Genomic DNA, 18,731 nt, shown 5'->3' with positions numbered 1-18,731 from the left:
GATCTGACCGTCACTGATGAGTCTGAGGTAGACGAAACGCGCGTCTGGTGTATTAAATTATTATCCTGGTACCTTTGATAACTATTATTGTCCTTATCCTGCAATTGATTTTGTATATTGTTGTGCCTTTGAAAGACAGAAATAGTTCCTAAAGGTAACAGTATTATAATTTAATACTTCAAACGCGCGTTTTGTCTACATAAGACTCATCAGTGATGCTCAGATCAAAATAATTATAAAGCCAAAAATGTACAAAGTTGAAAAGCATTGAGGACCCAAAATTCCAAAAGATGTGCCAAATCCTATTAAGTGTCTCTAAATATCAGCTGTATTTCTACTTGGCTAGAAACAGGAGTAAAAGATAGCTAAAGCTCGCATTACAGCCGTTTCTGTGGCTCGTACACATACAACTGATATTTATAGACACTAAACATGTATTGTATATAAGAAGAAATTCAACATATAGATTACAAATTTTGTTCCTATTGCGTTTTTGAAAACAAATGATAAATTCAAGTTCAAATCCCGCGATCACAGGCTACTTTTATAATTTGTCTTTTATAATTCAATAAACAAAGTGGTATTATGATAAGAGGGATAACTCTAAATATGGAAAAAACCTTCTTCAATGGTTGTAAAACGTTTTTTTCTCAATTGGATTCATGGGGTTATTTAGGAGATAATTGTATTGTTTTCAAACTCGGCCTTCGTACAGCGTAGAATTTATAGTCAGAAATTTAGTTTACGTAGCGACGCGTAGCAAACTAGGCAACTGAATATTTGAGACAGGAAAATCAAATTTCAGAATGCCAGGCTTAACATACAATATATGTATATTAATTCTTATGTCGCATATTAAATTAAATTTAATATTAGTTAGTCTTTTGATGCTGAAACACCATATATTAAAAATGTCATAAAAACTGTTACATCGTGTTTCGCATCAAATCAAGGTGACGTCATAGCTATTATTAGATACACAACAGAAGTATGTAGACTTTTCATACAATTCTGAATGATTTGAATATTGACAAAAGAGGATTTTATTTATAAAAATGAAGATGTGATTTGATTTCCTAGTTTAAGTAATACATGCAGTATTTGCCACTACTGCATTTTTTTTTGTTAAAATCAATTAATAAAATGGTTTTACTCACGTATTATGTTTTGTAAGTGTTGCTGGGTATTCCTGATTCTAGATTGGCAATTTGCGTAACCAATTTTACATCCACAAGCTATTAGCACACCATACAGAACAGTGTTAAATAACATCAACAATGTATAACCATAGATCACACTAACGATACTTAAGACAATAACTGAAATAATTATGAACGAAGCTAACCCTCGAAATATTTTATCAGATTTAAACACTTCGTTACAGATACGAACGTTTGGAATATATTCCATGTTGATAAATTCGATTTTGTTATGTTGAATTAATATGTTATTGTTAATTAAATCCTCTCAAAACACAATGTTTATGTTAAAACATGTCAATATTAATATATAATTGTCAATTAAATCCTCTCAAAAATACAACATTGATCGTCTTTAGTTAACACAGGTAAACTTTGCATAATGAGTTATTGAACACTTTTGATATCCAATACCAATGCACATTTCAGTTGATTGCTATTTTTTTTTTATAAATTAAACCTGTTCAACTTGCGAACCTTGGTTGAATAAATAATACGGTTAAAAAAAACATCATCATTGGCATCGCCAAAAGATGAAACAAAATCATCATATATAGGTTTGAATAAAGAAATAAAGAGATGTGGTATGATTCCCACTTCACTGAACTTTGTGGGGCGATAATTATCTTTCATTAGGTTTTATTATCCTTCAACCCCCCAAGTTCGTCCCACCCGCAAGTTCGTCCGCCATTATTGTTTTCATTTATCGCGCATGCGACAGACCCGTGACGTCACTTTCCAGCTGAGCGGCGTTCTATATATAGTAAAGAACAACGTGGAAAAGTGAAACCAAAACATGAGGTTGAAACAGGTAAATAATCATTAAAATGAAAAAATGTTTGTCAAAATCGCCATTTTTACTATTTCCCTTTTCTACCTATCTTTGAATTGATTTAAAATCCCTTCCAAACTGAGTTACCGGTTTGTTTACATTCAAGTGATCAAGACTCGTGACCTACAAAAGTATATCAGGCCAAGCAGACGTAAAAATCGTATCGAACAAATATGGAAATTTTAATGAATTTTTTGCACAGATTATGAAAAATTCGGGAAAAATGATGAATTATCGCTATAAAATAGCTTCTACTGCCGAATGTGATTTTTCCCACAACGTCATGGTTGCAAAAAAAGGTAAGTTTTTTTTTATATGTTACCAATATTGACGATGGAGGGCTCAAAATCTAGCTGAGAATTTGCGCTTTACATAAACAGAAATAAATATATACACATACACAATGTTAAACCCCAAAAATACAGCAATAAACAAAAGACATCACATTATATTTCAGGCTAAACCTACCTTCCTCGGGCATTATAAAAAGTACAGGCTATACAGTCCCACGGCTATGACAAATACATACATATCAGTAAAGAATGTCACAGAGAAAAGCAGCTCTGCAATTTAATGTCCCAAGGGAATCTCTACGTGATAGAATCACCGGCAAAATAAGTCCAGATTGTGTCACCACTGGAAGGGCACCTGTCTTTTTGCTTGAAGAGGAGGAACGGATTGTGGAACATGTAAAGTCCATGGCTTCATATGGATATGGGTACACTAGACAATAAGTAACAGATCTAGCTACTGATTGTGCACACACAATCAAAATAAAACCAAGGAGTGAAGGATATACCTTGAAATGATTTAAGGATTTCATAAAAAGATGGCCAGTGGTGAAACCTAGAAGTTTGGAGATTCTACGTGCAAAATATGGTTCTGTTGCTAATGTTGAAAAAATACTTTGCAAGTTTAAAGGAAGTCGTCCTAAAATACAATCTTTAGGATAAACCACATCTCATATTTAATGTTGATAAGAAGGGTCTAACACTGAATCACACACCACCTAATGTTGTATCTAGAATTGAATGTAACACATCATCAGTAACATCTGGAAGGTCTAGTACTACCACCATACTTGGATGTGGAAGTGCCTCAGGATTTGCTGTTCCTCAATATTTTGTATTTGAAGGGAAAAGAAGAATAATGAATTGATGAATGGTACAACACCTGGTGCTGTTGGTGCAGTATCAGACTCAGGATTGTCCAATACCAACATATTCAGACAATATTTAACAAAACCATTTTCTTGAATACATCCCTGGCAGAAACAATGACAACGTACTTCTTCTCCTCGACGGGCATAAATCACATGTAGCAGTTGACATAATTGAATGGGCACAGGAACACAACACATCATCATTCACGTCTTACCAACTCATACCTCACATATTTTTCAACCTTTGGATGTTGGATGTTATGGGCCGTTGCAGCGTATTTACGATAATGAATGTCACAAAACCATACGTCAAAACTCCTCAGTAATAACCAAATACAATATATGTGAACTAGCCTGCAAAACATACCAGAAAGCTCTGTCCTCAGAAAACCTTCAGTCAGCATTTAGGAAGACTGGAATATACCCCCTGGATAAGACTGTCATCAACCAAGATCAACTGAAACCATCAGAGGTATTTACAAGAATTGAGGAATGCAAAGAAACTACAGAGACTACAGATGAGATACAAATGCAAGTAGTCGAAGTTGATATGTATAGAGAAGTAACAGAAGCTGTTGAAAGTGCTGTGACTGATGTTGTGGAAGATATGCAAGACCATGATACTGCTGTACCACACTTCTTTGCAGAACGAATAAACAAACTAAAAAAAATGAAGTCCAAAAATGACAAGAAAGAAAGAAAAACCCTTGGAAAGATTGTCTCTGGTATGTCAATAAAGTGAGGTAGCAGAAAAGGTTAAACAGCACGTTGAAAATTAAGGAAAAAATAAACCAAGCAACCAGAGTAGTAAGAAAACTGGAAAACAAAATAAAAAGAATACGTCCACTTCTGCTTCATCACTAACATCAGGACCTGACCACACTAAACCTGGACATAGCAACATTTCCAATAAACCACGACCTAGCAACACGTCTCCAAAACCAGGACCTAGCAACACGTCTCCAAAACCAGGACCTAGTCACATATACATTGATGATTCCATGGACTTCAGCGATACAGACGATGAAGACATTCCAGAAGTCGAGTTATGCTGTGTGTGTAAACAGTTTACCCCCATTCAAATTAGACTTGGGGTTGGTGTTGAACTTACCAAATGGGTGCAGTGTGACAATTATAGGTGCAATCACTGGACACATCTGAAGTATTGTACATAATTGAGGGCTGTGAGGAGGAATACCAAGTTTTACTGCATGCATTGCAAGGACATGGAATAGACAATTTTGGCAAATTTCCTTGTTATTGTTGCTTGTTGAAAATTTGATTGTTAATTATTTATTTTTGTTGCTTTTTTTCAATGCTGACCCTTTTAAATTAACTTTGAACAAAACATGCGAAAATGCAATGTGCTTGGCCTAATCTGTGTGACGTAACAAAATTGTATATCCGGTGGACGAACTTGAGGGACGAAAGTAGAACAGGCATTGATTTCAAGTAAGTGTTATACTACGGTCTTTTGTTGATTCTTTTTCATGTCAAAGATTAGAATTTTATTGAATCTATAGACTGCAAACTATCGGGAATATACGGGAAACGTAGCTGAAAATGCTCCACGATATTCGTTAGGTGGACGAACTTTGGGGAGTGGAGGATACTATCTTTTTTCTTTTTCTTTAAACTTTCGGTTAGGTCATCATATTTGCCCTCTGTCATTGTTTTTACTAATATTTTAAGACTATACATGTCTGCTTTTGCCTTGTTTTTGTTATATTTTGGTAATGTATAACTCATACATTTGCGTGTGGCAGTTGGTCCGGGGACACATTTATCGTCCTCTGGTTTTCGTTGTGAAGTATAGTCCTTATTTGTCAATATTTTACAAATATAGTCTCTATTGTGGACGGGGGCCTCGGTGGCCTTATGGTCTAAATCAAAACTGAGGTTGTGATTTCGAACCCCGCCCGTGGGAGTGCTATCGACTCCAACCTTAATTGACTACACAGCCACTTTAGTACAAGTTATATTTATGTACATTTCTTAAGATGCATATCAACTGTACAGCTGTCAAGCTGTATATATACTGTACATCTGTAAAGCTGTATATAAACTGTACATTTGTAAAACTGTATATAAACTGTACATCTGTAAAGCTGTATATAAACTGTACATCTGTAAAACTGTATATAAACTTTGGATAGATATCGTATTTCACAAAATAGAATATACTAGTATATGTTTAGCTTTTACAGATTAAAACATGTGAAGTTAATGTTCATTTTTAAAATGTTTCAGAAATTCCTTTTGAATGCTTGAAGATGTCACATATAAAGAACACAACTTTTTGCAAATCTTCGAAAAGGAACAAAATCATTAGCGAAACAGATTCCACTACCATAACTCGTAAATGACGATATTTCTCCACTCTCAACTGTTGTATCTTCATTATTTAAAAAGCTCGACAAGCCGCACGATTTAAATGTTTAAATTTAAATGTCTCCAATTGAGAAACATCGTTAGATATTTGTTGCAGTGTTGGAATTTATATTTTTTTTCTTCTAATTTTCAGGTTTTGAATGAAATAAATGTAATTCCACAATTTAATACTAGTTTAATCAAACTTGTTCAACTGTCTTTGGTGCTCCTGCATCATTCTCATAGCCGAATGTAAACAACATCACTGATGAATTGAAACGCATACATGACTTTTTACATAATTGTAAGAATTGATTCCCATACCTCAAGTGTTCCTCCTCAAACAAGGTGCCTCATATTCGTTAGTTTTTAGAATGATAGATGGGACATAGAAATTGTGACATATTTTCCCCTTTTTAAGTAAAGTATTAGGAATGAAATGACTAAATAAGGGCATTAATGTCCCAAATGTTTTATTTCAAGTTCGCATATATTAATCCCATGTTTTGTATCAGTACCGAGACATCTTCAAATTTCATTGTTAAAAGGTTCTAAACCATTTTCTAATTGAATTATCTGAAAATAAAAATAGGAAAAACATTTAACAGGATACAGTTTTGATAATAAACTCATCATATATACTAGGACTAAATTTAGTATATACGCCAGACGTGCGTTTCCTTTATGAAAGACTTGCATCAGATTTGATCTTACCTCCTAATTATTTGTAGGAATATGATTGGTTAAACGCGTCCACGTGGAGACCGTGTATATTTCATATTAGGTTAGAAGGGGGGCGAGGCTTGTTTTAATACACGGTTTGTAGTGGAATAACGACTTGTGCACTATTTAATTATTCAAATGTATTGAAAGTTCTGTTAAATATTGTTATGTCAAGGTTGTTAATATTAAATTGTTATTGTTGATATTACTTGTTTGTGCAGACCACTGAAAGTAGGTTCTTAATATTAAACACTTTACATTTAAATATAATAATAAGGAGATGTGGAATTTATTGACCCCGTATATATCGTATTAGATCTCTAACACACTATGTAACTAATAATATTCACTATTTTGCGTTTACTGATCTCAACTAAATTGCACATATATGGCTATACTATAAGTTATACACATATATGAGGATTTATAAAACCCCCCAAAAAAGAATATATATATCATGTAGTATTGAAACAACTAAATTTAGTAAATGCGTCATGCGATGATGTGAAATACAAATAACCAAATATACAGCGTTTTAAAATGTCTTTGATTTTTTTTACTTCACAATATGGACATTTAAGTTGGTTATTTATAATTCTATGACAACCCTCAACACCTATGATTTTTAAATGCTATGACTCCAAATTTATCATAAGATTTCTTTAAGACAAAATAAAATCGACGATTAATGTTTACATCAATATTCTTAAACATAAATAAGAAGGTGTAGTATGAGGGTCAATGAGACAACTCTTCAGAGCACTTAAAATGATGTAAACAAATTCCAAAAATGTGTTAAATATGCTCTTATCCTAAAAAATGGTAAAAAACATCAAAATAGCCAAATCAAGTTTTTATCATATAATATAAATATATTCATTCATTCATAATAATCAGAGGGGTGGGCATGCATTGATGAGATTTTAGTTTTGTTTTTGTTTTTATTTTTGTTAGGTGTCGGTAACAATGATTTATAATGTATAAGAATACGGTCGTTGTGAACACGTACAAAACCAAAACATTTTAAGTATTCTGCAAACTGCGCTAGTGTGCCTTTTCCCTAGAATATCTCGAACTTTGTATGATATTCCAGATTTAATATTTGCTATCATGATTTGAATCAGGAATTTTGTTGACAATGATGCTTCTGAGCCAAATGTCCATAGAAAAAGAGATGAGGTCATCCCTTCGAAACTTTTGGTTATGGCATCATAAGTTTGTTGACTGATATGGATTTTGTATACCTGTTATCTGAGACTTCCATTACATTTGCACTAACTATGAACTTTTCGAGTTGTGCCAAATTTGGAGCAGAACTATCCTGATGAACTTGAGATCACAATCAGTATTTGTGTGTTTAGTGTTGCTTAGTCGTTAGATTCCTATTTGATGCTTTTAGACTATTGTCGATTGTCTCTATAACTAATGCATTTTGATTGCCATTTCTGTATGGCTTTCCTCTTTTTTAATATGAGGTTAATCAAGGGAAAAGTATATGAATATAAAATCGGAAAACATTGTTAACGTGTAATTGAATGAATACAAACGTTTACTCGCATATCCTTCGCTGTTATTTCTAATTTTTCGGGATGTTTCCACGTCTGATGTAAACAACTTGCTTTCTGATATTTTCGACCAAATTCCATGACGTGAAATGTTGTTACAAGAGCAAAACCACCATACAAGACATTTATTCCGAAATGTATATCCACGATGATTAATGAACACAATATCAACCATAACAAGATAAAAGTTGCTGTCAGCAGTATAATTCCTTGGTTTGGAAGCATCTTCAGATCCTCTTGTATATAATTCGTGTAATATGAACTCCTTTTGGAAATTTACAGAGGTAATAAACGATGGTTGATTACAGTCATTAAAGTTTTAGAACAATATTGAACGCTGTACCCTGTTTTGTTACATTTTAACCTAGTTTGTCTGTTTGTTTTGCTACATTTTAACCTAGTTTGTCTGTTTGTTTTGTTCATTGATCGTTGTCAATAGAATGGAATTTGAAGTAACTGTCAAACAGGTGAGAAGTTTAGCTAGTTTTAAAACCGAATTTAATCTACCATTTTCTACATAAGAAAATGCTTGCACCAAGTCACAAATATGACAGTTGTTGTCCCTTCATTTGATGTGTATGAGATTTTTCTTTTGCCATTTATAGAAATATGGTCACTTGGTCTTCTCCCGGACGGCAGTGGAACGCTTGTTGACGTAGGGCGTTCGTTTGGCTGTGCGGGATGTATCGCAGTCATGTCCGGTCAGAAGGGGGAAGTTAAATCCGATGCCTCGTGTAAAGAGATTGCCACGCTCTTTGCACGTTAAGAACTCTTGGCAAACAACTATTTGAGGGGTCCGTAGGTGGCAGTGCAAGGCAAAATTTCTGTCCCTATTCAATGTACCTCATTTTCCTGTTGCAGTCCAAATTTCCTCGACTATCATCCTAGATGGCCTATATTATAACAACCTACTTATTGTATGTATTGTTAACTTGTTTTCGTCCTGAATATACATAAAATATTTGCCATTGGACGTTAAGCAACCAACAATCAATCAGTCAAATCTTTTGCAATTTGGTAAGAGACTTTCTTTTTTGATTTTCCCCCATTGTTCAGTATTTTTGTGATTTTACTTTTACAGAAAATGGATTTCTTTTGTCAATGTTCCACAGTCACTATTATCATTATCTAATTTTTTGTTGAAATAAGATTATTATTTTTGATCTGAAGTGATATTTTTTGTTAAGTAAGAATAGATATCAACTAAAAAAAAAACCAACTTTTACTTATTATCTCCTTCATAAAAATCTAAATATTTAAGTGCTTATTACTGAATTAAGGTCAGGTAAAAACTGGAACTTATTTTACAGTGTTGTCAACGTATTTTCACTTAAGGTAGAAAGAATAGATAATTGTCTTTTGACAATTTGAAATGTAATAAATCTAGTAAAACAGTTTTTATTAACAAGATGTTAGGCAGCTAAAAGATGAATACCATTCTAGTTGGTATGTTGAAGTTAACGAAGTAAAATTTTGAAGAATGAAAACAATTGATTAATTCAAATCATTTTCCAGCAGGTTTTATCTACTACGTCTTGTAGCTGATGTAGCTCTAGTTTAAATAAACAGTCGAACAAAGAGAGATAACCAATACTGGCATCAGATTGAATAAATTACCAATAGACTAACTAAACATAGTTGATAAAAGTATACAACATTTTAAAAAACATTTCACTTCTTAAAACAACCATGATAGCCCTATTTCTCGTTTCAAATATCAGCTAAAAGAAATCGCCAATGAATATGTTTTTGTCTCTGCTGACAAAGCTACTCATCGTATCAATAATGTTTGACGTTAATTGTACATTGAGGTTCAGAAACAAGAAATCACGAGTGCGCCAGAACGTAAAATCACAAAAATACTGAACTCCGAGAAAAATTCAAAACGGAAAATCCCTAAAGTTTTATAGCGCTAAACCTCTCACTTATACAACATTCTAGCTAGCTCCATTTGAAGAAAATGACATCTGTACCAAACATAAACTTTTACATACCTCTAAACAAGCATATTCAAATACAATGAAATTTCCAACTATGAACTGGCTTCCAAAGCTGCACAAATGCTTTACAAATATAGATTTATTTAGTCTCCGAGCCTTAGTACACCTACTTAATAGTCTATTCTACTTACTAGTACACTTGGTTTAATCAAAACCTTGGTAATAAATTGTTCAATTAAGGCTTTTGCAAATAGTGGAATTATTTAATTCTGAGTGTCGAAATTTATAGGAAGTACTTGATAAATTGCATGCCTATATTGATAATTTCGAATCTGATCAAAGTTTTGATTTTTCTACCCTATATACTACTTTTCCTCATAAATGTATTAAAAAACATTCACATACCTCAATAAATAGGCATTTAAAAAATCAGAACGCGAATATTTATGTTTGAAATCTTTGAGAGCACTTTGTTGTAACAACAAACAAAATGTCTATGTCAGTTGGACTTGCTTTAATACTGTAATTGCCGTAGAATTTTTACTAGACAACATTTTTGATCGCTATGGAGATTCCGTATAGTGTTAAGTTATCGGAATGGTAAATAACTGTGCACCTTTTATTGCGGACCTGTTTCTGAATTGTAATGAGTTACAATTTATGACTAAAGCCAGCCAAGACCATTCGAAACAACATCTGATTCAAAAATTTATTAATACTTTTAGATATTTGGTTGATGATATATCGGCTATCAATAATGAGGACTTCAGTATGTTCACTAAAAAGATTTATCCTGCCGAACTAACTTTAAATATAGCTAATACAAACAATGAACACTGTCATTCTCTGGATCTTGATATCTTTATCTTTAACGGGAAGATTAATACAAGTATTTATGATAAAAGAGATGATTTGTTATTTCCTATCGTTAATCATCCATTTTAAGATGGTGACGTTCCTTGTCACCATACATCTTACGGTGTTTATATAACTCAACTTGTATGCCACAACGTATTTGATGTTAAGGAAAAAAATCTCTGTATTCTTAAAAAAATATTTCACCAGAGTTTTCGATATCACACACTAGTCAGAACATTTACTTAATGTTATCATCGATATAATACATCATTCGTAAATATGAATCAACATGCAGGTATCTCATACGTTCAGGGATTCAAATAGTTTATGACAATATTCTTTACAAAGCACAAAAGTATCGGTATTCACCTCAAAATCTATCCAAACCTTTAAACAGACTTATTAAGAAAGAATATAGTTGCGAGACTGTTGTCAGGTCATTAAGGATGTCCTATGTTGGTATTAACATTGATTCACTCATAGGGTCTTTCCATCGGAAGTAAACACATTATTCTAAAACCAGTTACTGGCAGTTATGTTCTTATCCTATATTTTGTGATGGTATTATACTAAACCCCAAACGGAAGGAATTGTGCTTGATTTTCATATGACGACGAAAAAAATATTTCAATAATTTAAATTGAGGTCTGGAGCTGGCATATCAGTAACTGCTAGTAGTTCTTTGTTAATTTATGTACCATTGCTTGCTGGACATGTTGCTTACGTATTCTGACTCGTAATTCTTTTAAACTGAGTTTTACTCTGCTTATTGTTGTATGTTCCTTTTTTCTAGCTAGAGATGTAGGTAGAGGATTGAGATCATCTGGCCTGTTAGTCTTGTATGTTTTTAATTTTAGTTCAGTTTTATGTTTTGGAGTTTAGTATGACGTCCATTTTACAGAACTAATTCACATTTTTATTAAGGGGCCAGCTGATGCCCACCTCTGTGTGCGGTTTTTTTTTTGGTGCGTTGAAGACCAATTGGTGGCCTTAGACTATTATTTGCTTTGAAGTCGGGTTGTTGTCTCTTTGACATTCGCAAAATTTAACAGTCGTTAAAAAGAATAAGACTTCTGCATATGTTTAATTGAAGGTTGGATTACAGAAGTTGTAACGGGCATTACATTTATATACCTTTTCATCCATCAAGTCTAGCAGAACTATACTAACATTTGAAACAATTTCAAGTTATTGTTCCTTTTATTCTCTGAAATAATATTTACTCAAAAATTTCATACACGAATGCTAGTTTTGATAATCAAGCGAAATATAATTAAAGCCTTTGTACAAATAAATTCAAACAACGCTGGCCTAGTTAATATTTGTTCAATGAGCATATTTCCAATTTCCTCAAATAATAAAGGATTAAACAGCTATTAAATTACGTGCATTAAGATGAAACAGAGCTATCACTAAATTCAAAGGTTACCGTTTATATTGTTTTAATAAAAAACAAAGTTCTGTTAATTAACGACCAAATAAAATGGAGAATTTGTCAAAGAGACAACAACCCGACCAAAGAGCTGACAACAATACATATACCTATCTTCTAATTTCTATCAAATATTTCATTTAAATTCTCATTAATGTTACGTAACTTCAGTTTTATTTTGCTTTTGAAGTGAAAAAATAAGGTTTTTACTTACTCAATGTGAAGATTTACTAGATAAGGATCAATGTTGTAAGGCTCTGTAATACAAGATAAATCATATATTTCGAACCGGATAATAACGGAAGAAACAATTTTAATTCAATAAGTACATTAATAATACAGTATTAATGTTTGTGGAAATTGAACGACAACTTAACAAAAAGCAAGAGGTCATGAACTAATCTCACGAAAAGAAGAGCGACCAACTAAATGTCCTGCCCCTGCCCCTCTTCTCCCAATGTTTATTAAGTAAATATATTGGTATTTTGATATAAGATAAAAATAAAAAAAAAGAAAAGAAAATAAAAAAAAAAATAAAAAATAAAAACAAACAACCCTTTACATGTGTTTTAATTATTTTCGAATCATAATTATGATTATTTTCAAACATACTAATGATTATTATTATTAAATCATGATTATTATTACGATTAATATTATTATAGTATATTTGTATCCAATAAAAAGTAAGCCTGAAACTACAAATCAAAGCATACTTACACTTTCATCATCATTCTTATAAATCATATTTATAGAATAAGTTTTGACATTTTCATCATTGTAATTGTGAAGAAACGATCGATTGGCCTATAACTTTGTCTGATTAATAATAACCCTTCATACAGGGTAAATACTGTTACTCGTAAAGTTGCACATAAAGAAAGATATATTTATTACGGGTTACTGTTATTATACTACTAGAAATTGAATTGCAATCTGTACTTCTCCCAGACAAATAGACAATCTAAAATGAGTAGGTCTAAGGATCAGCATTCTGGTCATCTATTATTGCTGATTACTCCCATAAAACAAAGGAAATTGGAAGAAAAAATATTAAGATACAGATACAGCAAAATAAAAACACATACCCAAACTGACTTGCAGATGAAATTAAAACAGATGTTTGAAATATGAATTTGACTTGTCTAACATTAGGACACACTGTAGCGGTATAATTATCAATAACAAATTGTCATTAAATTATCTTAGTTTGTGATACTTCTCTATAATATATTTTGCTGACTTTCTGCAGGATCCATATGGGGCCTGTGTACAGACGTAACGTGCGGTATTCGGTTAAGTATTGGTAACGTTACGCTAAGTTGTGTATTTCTTTAATTTCTATTGACTCTAGCACTAAACGTCAGTAATTTCCTATTTTTACTTTGAAGCCATTTGGATTTTGTGATTTTTGATTTTTATTCAAAACATAGTTTATTTTAACTATATACGTAATATATTTGTCATTATCTAACACCGTCAATTATTTGTGCTCTTGTTCAAAATACATCAATTTTCTACTAATAGTAGTAGTTTGTATATTTCCATTGAGCTTGTCAAGTTTTCCCTTTATGGTTGTTCATGATGACGTAATTACATTTTTATAACATAACATTATAACTTATTTTTAAAAAAACCATTCATTGTAGTATATGTTAACATAGGCGATATACATAATAGTTATCAAAGGTAACAGGAATAAAATTTGAACTAGAAAACAAAAACCAATAACGTAGTACATTGTAATTAAAAACAATTATAATTATTAATTACAGAAAGGATTCAATTAAAATTAGATAAGTGATAAAATAAAATAAAAACTAATTGGTCAATTACAAAATTAATGTACGTGAAAATAAAGTAACAATTTTTTTTTCTAAATTAATTCAGTACTGAAGATATGAAATAAAAAATAAACGTAAAAGAAAAATATATAAAGATATATATTTATTAAACATAAATAAATACATAAATTATAATTATATTTTATATACTTTGAGAAGAAATATATAGTTGTAATTTGACATTTAGTTTTTTTTTAAATTGTATACAGGTAAACCAATCAGTGAAACTAAGAAAATTTTCAAATTTTGAACATAAAAAAATTCCTATATAAATAGATACAAAGACTGTAGTCGTTTAACATGAAACTACTGCAAGAAGATGCAATGACATGATTGTGACATAACAAAATAACTAATTGAAAAAAAATCTCAAAAAAAAAAAAAAATTCACTGCATTAGTTTTTGAAATATGAAAACTGAGGTGATAGACATAAAACAGAGACAAAAAAAAAAAACCAATACAATAGTAAAAAATTACCATCTATAGATACAATAAGCTAAATTCAATAAAAAAGGATTAATTAAAATGAAAAAAAAATATTAAAGAAAATAATGTTGTTTTAAATATGAACATGCAGTACTATTCAAACACAAGTCAATGTGTAAATATTTTAGAATACACCAGCAATGTTCGTAATAAAAATTGAAAGTCGTTTGTAGACTTCTAGAGGATATTGATGTTATTGTTTGATGGCTGCTATATTAACCATCAAAAGCACAAGGCATTTCGTAACTAATGAGTATGCCGCCATCTTGACTTTCTAAAAACAATAAATGTCCGATAAATGCAACAGAATCTAAAATGAAATAGCACCTACCTAAAAAAAACTTCATTTTAATTAAATGTTATCCGAATTTGAAGCGTACACGTAACGAAATAATATTTCCCTTGAATTTTCATTCGTATGACGTCATGTTTTGCCATGACTTTAATTCGCCAAATCCTTCATGAAATTTCGTGGAATTTTATTAAATTTTATATTTATACATTTTCGAAGCTTTAGTGCATTTTGTTTTGTTTTTTTTGGGTTAAATATGCATTAGAATAGAAACAAATGTTTTGCAATTGTTTTGTAATCTCAATTTGCTAAAAATCCAAGTATCCCTGCAAGAATGTGTATCGCGCATGAATAGATTACGAAAGAAGTTTCAGAAAAATGGTTTATCGAAGTGTAAACCAGGAGAAAAGTTCTAATTGACCAATCCAATTCAAGTATTTATAGATATGCAAATGATGTAAGAATTATACATGTATGAACATAAAGCACACATTATCTCTGGTCTAGGTATATTTTGCCAACGCCTCGTCTCGATTAGAATACGTAAGTTCGATGTCGATTTTGTTACCTAGCGTCTATTCCGTTCAGATAAAGTTTGATCATATATATGTTAATCCAAAGTTGTTTTTTAAATGTCCCATAAAATTGTGCTCGAGAAGAAATTGCTATATCGTCAAACCAAGAGAAAATAAACAGATAACTTAATATTCGATAGAGACATTTGTTTCACAAAAGCTGATCTAATTCATGAAAATACGTCTTTGACAAATGTTGTTAAATATTGATTCAACAGAATTAATCCCTTTGACAACATAATGACTCGTCGAAGATAACATCAGCCAGTAAAGAGCACTACTGAGTTTACTGCCATTGTATGGAACTTTTGAACAGTATGAAATCATTATACATTTAACTCTTCCCAATTCTACATACACCATAAAATTGGATGTAGTATTTCGAACTTTTAAAATTCTTTCCCAAAGTTTCAAATGCATCTGTTGAATATTTTTGAAATTTTCAAACCCCTAAAGCTCAGACCTGTATAAAAGAATTGTTTTTATCTAAGAAACAAATAATTTGAGTTGAAAATCTATAGGAACGTTTTTGTTTCTAACAATTCGACGTGAAAAATGTATCTTTTTTTTGCGCTTGGTCAATGAGTCTTTTTTGTATCTAAAAAATAACGTAATATTATAGTGTATATAAATGATTACGTCTAAATAAGACATTTTGAACAATCTGAAGTACTTTAGTCTAGTAATAAAAATTTTATATCTTTTTTACTTTTCTGTTTGTGTTATTTAAATCTACTTATAATTTCCACTGTTCACTATATAACTGAAAATTGCTAAATGATAGCTGCATACCTTCTTCCGTTTTAGATATCCTTGGCATACACAAAATGATTAAACTTACTCAATATATATATATATATCTATTAAGAAACTACCCCTTTACAACGGGGGCACTTGTAGGCAGGGTACCCACAAATGCGTCTAAGAGCATATACAATGAATAATGTACAATTAAATAAAATACACATAGGACAATATCAAAGTTAAAAATTAATTCTCTTTTAAAACAAGTCAACATTCATGTAAAACATAACAACATTATATATTAATATAAAATCTCAACATTTAGAGATCACATCAATTAAGTTGCACACGTAAATCACAGTTAGCTTAATCTTCTAAAATTGAAGATCTGTAAGTGTACATTTCACTCAGCATCTTTTTACTAAAAGTGTCAACATGTTTACAAACATTTGGATCAACCTTATAAAAACATTTACCTAGCAGTATGTTTATTTTTTCGTAGGACGGTAACTCTGTGAAGCAAAAGTCGGTGAAGTTAGTACTTAGGTACTCATTTATATCGGAAAAATACTTACTTTGTATAGGAGAATATTCAGAACATTCGAGAACGAAATGTTCCACGGACTCCTCAGATTTGCCTGAACACATTTGACAAATGGGAGTCTCGGACATATTCATTCTATACAAAACTTGATTTAAGGGTAGACAATTTGTTCGTGCTAACAATTTTAACCTTGTAGACTTAAAATCGAGCAAGTTTGACAAATAAGGCTGTCTACCAGACGCAAGGTTGAATTTGGAGAATGCATTAAAACTGCTTTTATTTCTTATAACTTGAAATTCTCTTTCACGAACAAACCTTCAAAAAATCTGTTTGAAAATATTCAGGTTAACATTTGAGTTGTAAAAATGATCAAGACCAACAGAATTAAACACATTTTTCATATACTGGGCATATCCCCATCCTCGATGTAGCGTTAAGCTCTTTAGCTCGTCAAATATTATTCGACATATAATATCTAGGTCATGAAATCTAGCAAAGTAATACACCCTTTGTCTATCTAGGAAATCATTTATCGGTTCCCAACCCAAATCTACGAACAGAGCCGACTTAGGGATATTCATATTAGTACTAAAAATGAATTTCGCCGATTTATATTGCCAAGTTTCAAGAATATGTTTGCTTGAAGCTGACGACGGCAGCCATACAGCACAACCGTGTGCGATAGAAGGCCGTATTACAGAGTTCCAGAGGACATCTCCGAAGGATATGCGATTGAAAGATCCGTGCTCATTTAGCAACTTTGTCATATAATTGAGCTTGCGCTCGAAGTTATCTTTTAAGTAACAATTTATATGGTAGGCAAAAGTCAATGAACGGGTAAAATAAACACCGAGATATTTGTATTCATTGGCTTCCTCCAGGAGAAGGATACCTAATTGCCACTTCTTATCTTTATCTAAACGCTTGCCTATTATCATAACCTTGGATTTGTTTTGGTTAAATTTTAGATTCCAATTTGAAACAAAATTAGCTGTTATATCAAGCAGACGATGTAGTTCCGCCTCGGACTTCCCGATAAGGACTACATCATCAGCAAATAAAAGGCAATTCACTAGTTGTGAGGAGAGTTCGGCACCAAAATTGTTGGCTCCGAGAATACTTACGAGGTCATTCATTAGAACAGAGAAAAGAGCCGGAGACAAGACACAACCTTGTTTCAAGCCAAATTCTTGATCAAAGAAGTCAGTTTCACAATCACCAAACAAAACTTTGTTTGATACATTACTGTAAAGTGATTTCAGCAGTTTCCAACACTTAACTTGAATGCCAGTTTTCCACAATAAATAGAAAAGGCCATCACGCCAGACTCTATCGAAAGCTTTTGATAGATCTAGAAAAGCCAAAAACGTTTTATATATTTTTTAGCTTTTCGAATGGAACAAATACCTTGTAGAGTAAAAATATGATCCTCTGTTCTTCTAGTTTTTCTAAATGCCCCCTGAACCTCGCCTAAAGTATTATTTTCTTCTAAGTAGGTCATTACAGATTCCTTCAAAATTTTCGAATATACCTTGTACACATTAAACTTTAAAGCAATCCCCCTATAGTTATCAATATCATAGACAGACCCAGTTGGTGTTGTCTTGTCTTCTCTGTTTTTGATACGCAGGAGTTCTCCGCAAATCATCCTGAATCTTAGGCTTTTCCTTTGGGGTTATATCCAAATTCCTGACAAGCTTGGCTACTCCCTTCGTGTTCAAGTGAACTCCATCTCTGTTGTACAGAGACATGTCAATAGCACCACTCAGTAATCTGAAATTGAAATCATTATCTATAAATAAAAAGTTTTTGTCATTAGCAATTTGTTTTATACGTTCGTTGCCTTTCACAATGTTTCCCTGGCTATCATCTAAGCGAGGACACATACCAGAAATTACTACATTTTCACAGACAGACTTTGCTGTGGCCACAAGTATTTTATAGTCTTCGTTAAATGTGTCACTTTCAAAGTTGGAGCTACAAGAATCATTACTACCAACTTGAATAATAATGTTTTTAAGCTCAGTATCTTTAGGAAGCGCCAATAGACGTTCGGTAATATCGTTGGTTTTACATCCACGGACACATATAGGATCCGTATCTAGGATAAATTTGTTCTTGTTTATAGCTCGTATAATTGAGCTACCTATCAGTAAAGTTCCTG

At 31.9% G+C, this 18,731-nt stretch overlaps 1 long non-coding RNA gene and 1 pseudogene across 1 annotated transcript; one reads left to right on the top strand and one right to left on the bottom strand.

Annotated features, from left to right (window-relative positions):
* The first annotated feature begins 2,382 nt into the window (after nucleotides 1-2,382).
* LOC139504307 (uncharacterized) lies at nucleotides 2,383-3,935 on the top strand (annotated as a pseudogene).
* A 1,600-nt stretch (nucleotides 3,936-5,535) lies between these two features.
* On the bottom strand, nucleotides 5,536-12,338 carry LOC139503372 (uncharacterized). Its single transcript, XR_011659089.1, has 3 exons — nucleotides 12,296-12,338; nucleotides 7,834-8,116; nucleotides 5,536-6,139 (listed from the first exon to the last, which is right to left on the bottom strand). It is a non-coding gene; the product is annotated as an uncharacterized lncRNA (long non-coding RNA).
* Nucleotides 12,339-18,731: the final 6,393 nt, after the last annotated feature.

The sequence above is a fragment of the Mytilus edulis genome, chromosome 14 (assembly GCF_963676685.1).
Source record: "Mytilus edulis chromosome 14, xbMytEdul2.2, whole genome shotgun sequence".
Classification (NCBI taxonomy): Eukaryota; Metazoa; Mollusca; class Bivalvia; order Mytilida; family Mytilidae; genus Mytilus; species Mytilus edulis.
The sequence above is the reverse complement of the archived record's forward strand: the minus strand, read 5'-3'. Positions and strand labels throughout refer to the sequence as shown.